The 7,404-nt window shown below is 45.7% G+C and overlaps 1 protein-coding gene across 1 annotated transcript in view; it reads right to left on the reverse strand.

Annotated features, from left to right (window-relative positions):
• Positions 1-5,346, reverse strand: part of TRIM66 (tripartite motif containing 66) — a 38,773-nt gene extending 33,427 nt beyond the window's left edge. The window contains 1 exon segment of the mRNA XM_080643237.1: positions 5,079-5,346. The gene's annotated coding sequence lies outside the window, so the exon portion shown is untranslated.
• Positions 5,347-7,404: the final 2,058 nt, after the last annotated feature.

The following is a 7,404-nucleotide window of genomic DNA, read 5'->3' on the forward strand; positions in this document are numbered from 1 at the left end:
ACAGGAGTTGCTATGGGAATTAAATTAGGTAATACTTGAGAAAGCACATGACCATCCATGAACGTTGACTTTGAATTCAAAAAATTTCTCATATCCCATTCATGGCAATGACCTCAATTAGCAACTCTCCCAGATGATGAAAATCAAATAGTCTGCCGAAACCGGTTTGGCTCAGTGGGTAGAGCATCGGCTTGCGGACTGAAAGGTCCCAGGTTCGATTCCGGTCAAGGGCACGTAACTTGGTTGCGGGCACAACCCCAGTAAGGGGTGTGCAGGAGGCAGCTGATCGATGTTTCTCTCTCATCGATGTTTCTAACTCTCTATCCCTTTCCCTTCCTCTCTGTATAAAATCAATAAAATATATTTTTAAAAAAATCAAATAGTCTGAGAGGTAGATTTTAAAAATGTCAACAAATTCTTCCCCTCTGTGTGCCCATGCCCTTCAAATAAGCCACTTCAAAACTTCATGGTTAAAACAACTAAACCATTAAAAGGTTGAGTCTGTTCTCCAGCCTTTGAAGCTAGGTTGACCTCATGATTTGCTTTGACCAAAAGAACGCAGCAAAAGTGACAATGAACAAGTTCCATGCCTAAACCTCAGGTGCCTTTGTGTGGTTCTGCTCTTGCTCTCGGGAACTCTAAGACTCTCACATGAACCTCAGGTTAGATTGCTAGAAGATCAGAGGCCATGCAGAGAGAGGTCTCAGTTGTTTCAGGTGTCCCACATGAGCCATCATAAGCCAGTTAGCTCCAATTGACCCACCAGCTGAACCCAGACACAGGAATGAGCACAGCTGAGATAAGCCAAGCCCAGCTCAACCCAGCCAAGAATTCCAGCCCAAATGCCAACCTGTATAATCAGAAATTAAAATTTAGTTATTTTAACCATGAAGTATTCCACAAAATCAGGAAAAATAATAGTTTAATACTCTTCCTCCACCCATCCTAGCCCCCCGCCCTCAAATTTTTAAAACCTCCCCCAGCTTCACAAAGCCATGAACAGAACTGAGTCTGGAATCTCCTATTCTCTTGCCTATCAAGAATAGTGTCCAGAGATGGAGAAGGATGCTCTCCACAGGTGGTCTCATCCAGGGGAATCAGGTGACCGTTCCTCCCTTCTAATCTCTGGGGAAACCCTACTCATCTATCCCTAGGTCAGAAATGCTGCTCTAATCATTGAAAATTTCCACAAACCTTCCAACTCCATGGTACCAGAGGCCCACACATTAGTCATACTAACACAGCCTCATTAGCATCATAAAAAAGAGAAATAACTGAATAGATCAGAGAAGCCCTTATTACATATCCTCTGCCTCTCTTGGCCTTAAAGGCCCAAATCCTCAACTTGGTTCTCAGGCCTTTTCCAAGTTGGCCTCTCTCTCATCACATCTCTTGCTCCATCTGCCACACACCCTATGTCCTTGCCATGCCCCAATATCTCTGCTGTCTCCTGAATACACCAAACCTTTGCATAACTGTTTACAAAAGAGCTGTTCCCTCTCCCTGAAATACTCTTTCTCGCTCCCCTTCTTCACATAAACTCCTATTCATCCTTTCAAACCTGTTCCAAATGTTCTACCTTTGAGAAACAGGGTTGATTTCCCTTGGGATAAGTTAATTATTCCCTCTTCTGAGTCCCCACAGCACCCTGAACATTCTTCTAGTATAACAAATATCACATAGCATTCTATCTGTTCACATGTCTGCATTAAAAAATAATCCACAATTGGTACTAAAAAATATTGCATGATTTTTAGCAAATTGGGACAATTAAGTTTCTATTGGGTTTGAGGATTTCATGTGTATTCCTTGCACTCACAGCCACTGAAAGTAGTAAGAAGCCATCTGCAAGTTTTCAGGGTGACAGAAAAAAAGCCAGTCCGGAGGACAAAGGAACCAGGTCTGATCCAGAGCAGAGCTGTGGTGCTTGGGAAAGGTGAATTGGGAGATGTGGGTTCCAGGCTCAGGGCTGGCACTATCTGTGTAACCTTACATAAGTGACCCCCTTTCTCTGAACTGTACTTTCTATATCCTTAAAATGAGGGAAATGGGAATATCTGGGAAGTATGGAATATCCAACCCTCTTCCTCTGCCTACTGCAGCCAGGCTTCAGAAGTCTTCCCCTGGGCAAGATGGGAAGGCACAGAGAGCCAAATAGCAACCTAGCTATCAAGTCAGCAAGGCAGGAGACAAGCTGTGGGCTCAGCCCACCTAAAGAGAGGCTGCTGCCGCAGACTGCACGGATGAGAGACTGTGGGCTCAGAGTGAACTCAGAGACATGTTATCTGTCACAAAACTTTGTCCAGAAATTCTTACCTTCCCTCAGAAGGTGCTAACCTCATCAAGCTGTGTCAACCTTGAGCTTTTTTTTTTTTTTTTAAGAGAATTCCCCATTTTTCAATGAGGATACAAAAACAAAATTTGTTAAGACAACTGGAATACATGAACTCTTAATTATCTAAAATTATCAAACGTCTATAATATTTAACATTAATCTGGTTATTAATACATATGTAACTCACACATTACATAAAACATTATTTAGATATATTGCTTTTTTTCTACTCGAATTACTCAAGCAACAGCCCTGAGCTTCTATGTCATACATGGGAACATCAATTCTGAGAAATGGTCCAAATGTCACACAACCATCCCGGGAGAAGGTGGGGCGTCTGCTTCTAAAGTAAAGAAGGCATTGGCCACAGAGGTCCTCCTGGGGACCTAGCAGCCTGGTAGAACGGCTCTGAAACCCAAGGATGTTCAGTGAAACTGTTGTAAGAGTGAGCACTTCTGGTCTCTAGGATGTGTGGGACAAATTATTCTTTACCACTACTCCCTGTACCAGGCACTTTACATGTGTTCTCTCATTTAATCATCAAACCACATCTAAGAGGTAGCCATTGTCTCCATTTCATAGTTGGAGAGACTGAGGCTCCAAGAAATTGTCACCCATCAAAGATCATACAAAGCAAGGGCAGAACTACCATTGAAACCCAAGTTTGTCTATCTCTAAAACCCAGCCCTTTTCACTATGCTAGGCTCCTCTCTAATTCAAGTGTAAATAAAAAAGGTAGCCCTAGCTGGTTTTGCTCAGTGGATAGAGCATCAGCCTGAGGACTGGAGGGTCCTGGGTTTGATTCTAGTCAAAGGTACATGCCCGGGTTGTGGGCTTGACCCCCAGTAGGGGGCATGCAGGAGGCAGCCAATAAATGATTCTCTCTCATCATTGATGTTTCTCTCTCCCTCTTCCTTCCTCTCTGAAATCAATAAAAATATATTTTGAAAAGATAATTTTATTTTAATCAAGTAAATACTTCATAAGTAAAATATTCCGTAATAACAATCCAACTCTAATGATGACATGGAAACAGCTCTGGACCTGGGAATCCAGGAGAAACTGAAATCCAGCCCCAGCTATGCTTAAAGTTTTAAGAAATATGATTTTTGAAAAAAGGCAAGTGAAGCAGAGGTTTTCTGCCTGGAGAAAATAAATGTGGGGCAGTTTCATTCTATAGACCAGTGGTTCTCACTTTGTTACATGTCTGAATCATATGAGGCACCTTTAAATGTCCTGATGTCCAGTCCACATCCCATAGCAATTAAATCAGAGTTTCAAGTGATAGGATCCAGGCATCAGTATTTTTTAAAATTCCCCGGGTGACTACAATATACAACCAAGTTTGAGCCTGATAGCTCTGTCCCCTGTACCTGGCAGCTGAGAAAAGCAGGCTCACCCAATTTTAAAGAGGCTCCAAAATGTTAGAGATTCTGAATGCAGCTGGGATGTATTTGCCTTCTGACAGAGAAGGGCAAAGGCCAGATGCTCAGCACACAGAAGGATACCCTGATACTTAGGTACCCTGAGGGTTGGCAGAGAGTTGGCAGACATTTTGCCTCCACTAAAGAACCGATGAGCAGGCTTAGGGTACAGCCTGGGGTTTGGAACTACAAGACTGCTACAGGGTCCCAGAGAGTGTGCTGAGCCCAGGATGTAGTGAGGCAGCAAGGGAAGGTAGTCCACACTTCAGACATGAACAGCAGAGCCAAGGCAACCTGGGCACCAGGGGATTGGAGTGGAGAGAAATGACAAAGAGGTATCAGAAAGCTAGCATTGGGTCAGCTCAGCCCACCAAGTAGGGACACATACACCCCAGGTACATAAGCCTGAGCTCAGTGCTAAGCAGCCAACCCTGTGAGGGTTAAGAAGTCCTTCATTCTACAGCTCTTGTCCAGGACTCCATGAAACTTTGCAGCTGGGATGCAAGCTCTGACTCCAACAGAGTGGCATCCTCTGAAGCAGCCTGGTGGTCCTTTGCCAGGTCTCACATGCAAACCCAAAGCTAGACAGACCTAGTTTTCACTGCTCATCTAGCCAATTCCCTTATCATAGAGAAGGTGACATGGAGGCCCAGAGAGAGGGAGGAACTTAGCTAAACACCACAGAGCCCTTGTAAAACACAGGTGGTATCTTGAACCACTGAGCAGTCCCAGGTTACCTCCATAGCTACAAATAAGACATTCTACCTCCCTATGCCTCTCTCAGTCACTATACAAGGAGAAAAATCAGTCTGTTGTATCCTCTGGTGGGCTGGCCATCCTCACTAACCATTCCTGTCCTCCCACACAAGAGCAGCTCCAGAGTACTGGGGCTAAGACCCCCACCACACAAGTCCCTGAAGCCTTCCTCTAGCCCAAAGCTCAGAGCAGCACCACCTTTGAGAAATACGTTGCACCCACTCCCCAGATGCCCAGTCCCTGCTAGAAAGACAGATTTTGATCCTAAGTGATTGCTGCCCCTGCCCCTGGCTGCCAGCAGGCTTACCTATGGCCCTCGCTGCCCTGTGATAGATCAACACCTGGGAGAGAAGTCAGAGGAGCGACAGGTGAGCCCACCACAGGTCCCAGAGGATGGTGCTTACCAAGAGCCCAGGAACACCCACCCTGCATGCTGCAGCCAGCTGGGCTGCAGGGCCTAAGCCTCGGGGAGCTGGGCACTGGGTGGGGTAGGGGGAGCAGCCTGGATCCTCTCCTCCATTCTCTGAGGGATCCTCAGCCAGGGTTGCATTTCTTCAGCTCACCTGAGATGCTGCTGCAAGAAAGGGCTTGGATGACTCCTCCTGTTCCTGTTTATCTCGAAGGCACTGCAGCAGTTTTCCCAAACTGAACAGCAAGAGGGAGACCTCAAAGAGGCGACTCTCTTCCTAGCTGCAGCTCCTTCCTAATCCTCTGGGTGCCTTGGAATAGAAGCTCAGAAGGAAGAAAGGAGATTTTCAACTTTCAGGAACTAGCTCTGTCGCTCTCTGCTCAGCTCAGGAGGCCATCACTCTCAGCCTTTTAGGACTCGATCCAAAAATCCTTCAGCCCTCCATGTTCCCCAAAATGACAGTGCTCATGTATGGCTGGAACCTGCCCGGATCCGGCAGCTCATTTAAATAGAGCTCATCACAACAACAGTGTTGGTGGAGAAGTGAGTAGCTGCAGGGCCCTGGGGACCCCCTGTTTATACGTAGGAAGAATGATGCAATCTGGGTATCAAAATAGCAATCCAGAATGGAATAACAGGCTCATGCAGCAGCGGTGCCTGCACAGCCAGAGCTCAAGTTGACACACTCTGTCAGCCCCACACTGCTGCAGCACGCAGATGCCAGGCACACACTCTCACCGCATCATTTTTAAAATCAGCAGGAGCCCGAGATATCCCTCTATGCCCCCAGCACTGAAGGAGGGTGTGTGGGGGGGCCTTCAACAGACATTAAAATCAGTCTCCTACACACTCACCTGCTCCTGCCACTTCACCTGAAGTCCTTATCCTGTGACGTCACAGTCAGTTGCCATAGTGACCAATTGTCCGTCACAAGTGGAGGATTAGGACTTCAGATGGAGCAGACACACATTTTATGATACACAAAGGTCCTGGGGCGTTGCGGGGGGTGCGGGGGGGTCCCTAGGCAGCTAACTCCACCCCGGAGGGAGATACAGTCATACAGGAGCAGGGAGAAAAAAAGCAAAAAGGAAAAACAGGACCGAACTGAAGCAAAAATATTAGAATGGGGCAAGACTTACAAGTACAAGATAATTGCAAAAATAGAGAGTACAGGAAAATTTCAAAAGCACAGAGGGGGAGTGGCACAGAATGAGTTTGGAAATTAGCAGGACAGTAAGCTCCTGAAAGGCTCCAAATGCTAAGCGAAGGAGCTTAGCCTTTGTCCTGAAAGCAAAGGCAGCCCAAAAAGGTTCTGGAGAGAGAAAGAGTTTGGCTTGATGATTATTTTGATGGATTAGCGACAGGGGCCGTCAGGGAGGAGGCCTGGGTAGTTGAGCATTAATGGGACCCTGAACAAGGTAGAAATGGAAAGAAAGGGACAGAAGAATCATCTCAAAGAGAACTGATGGAATACAACCAAAATGGAATATTAGGGGGAGTGGTGGTGTGTAAAGAAAAAAAAGTCAAATGGATGGGATGTCACGAGCAGAGACAGGTAACAGGAGGATGAAGAGGGCAGTTGCCAAATCCCATTTTACCTGTGCTCTCCTTTCTCTGGCATCCATAGCCTCTTAAGATCGGGCCTCATCCTGCCTTGGTGGATCAGCAATTCACAAATCCGGAGGGTTTGTTAGAAATTCCAAAATCAACCAAATCCAAATCTCTTAGGTATAGGTGTGGAATCTATATTTTCACCAAGTTTCACAAATAATTCTTAAGCATCCAGACCGGCTCTGGTTCAAGTACCTACGTAATATGGAACTCAATGGTCTGGACAACTGGAATAGCCTCCAAGCAAGTCTTTGTGCATCCAGTCCTGTCTCCTCCAATCACTCTTCTGAGGCAGAATGACTTTTTAAAATATAGGTTGGATTATATTCCACTGACCAAAAACCTTCAATGGTTCCCCACTGTCTACAGAATAGCTTAAATTGGTTGAGGCCCATCACAATGTGGCCCTAAACTTCCTTTCGAGTTCCCACTTCTCTCCTTCAAGCAATCCTATATTCTAGCCAAAATTAACTCCTTCCTGTTCCTCCTGATCGCTCCTCCACTTTCCCCCTCCTAACACTTCCCCTACCTGTAATTCACAGCCATATATTTTATGGCTCTGCCTGGATCCTACACAGCTATTTCCTACTTGATGTCACCCACAGGTTAAAATCCCACCCAATTTTCCCAGGCAGAGCTTAAAACAGGGGTCAGAGAACTACAGCTCACCTGTTTTTGTAAATAAAGTTTTATTGGAACACAGTTATGCCCATATTGTTTATGGTGGTTTTTGTGCTGCCATGGCAAAGCTGAGTAGTTGTGACATGGTCTATATGACCTGCAAAGCCAAAAATATTTACTGTCTAGCCCCTTAACAAAAAAGTTTGCTGACCCCTGGCCTAAAGCAACAACCACTTAAATTATTCTAG

Source organism: Plecotus auritus, assembly GCF_963455305.1.
Source record: "Plecotus auritus genome assembly, chromosome: 9".
Classification (NCBI taxonomy): domain Eukaryota; kingdom Metazoa; phylum Chordata; class Mammalia; order Chiroptera; family Vespertilionidae; genus Plecotus; species Plecotus auritus.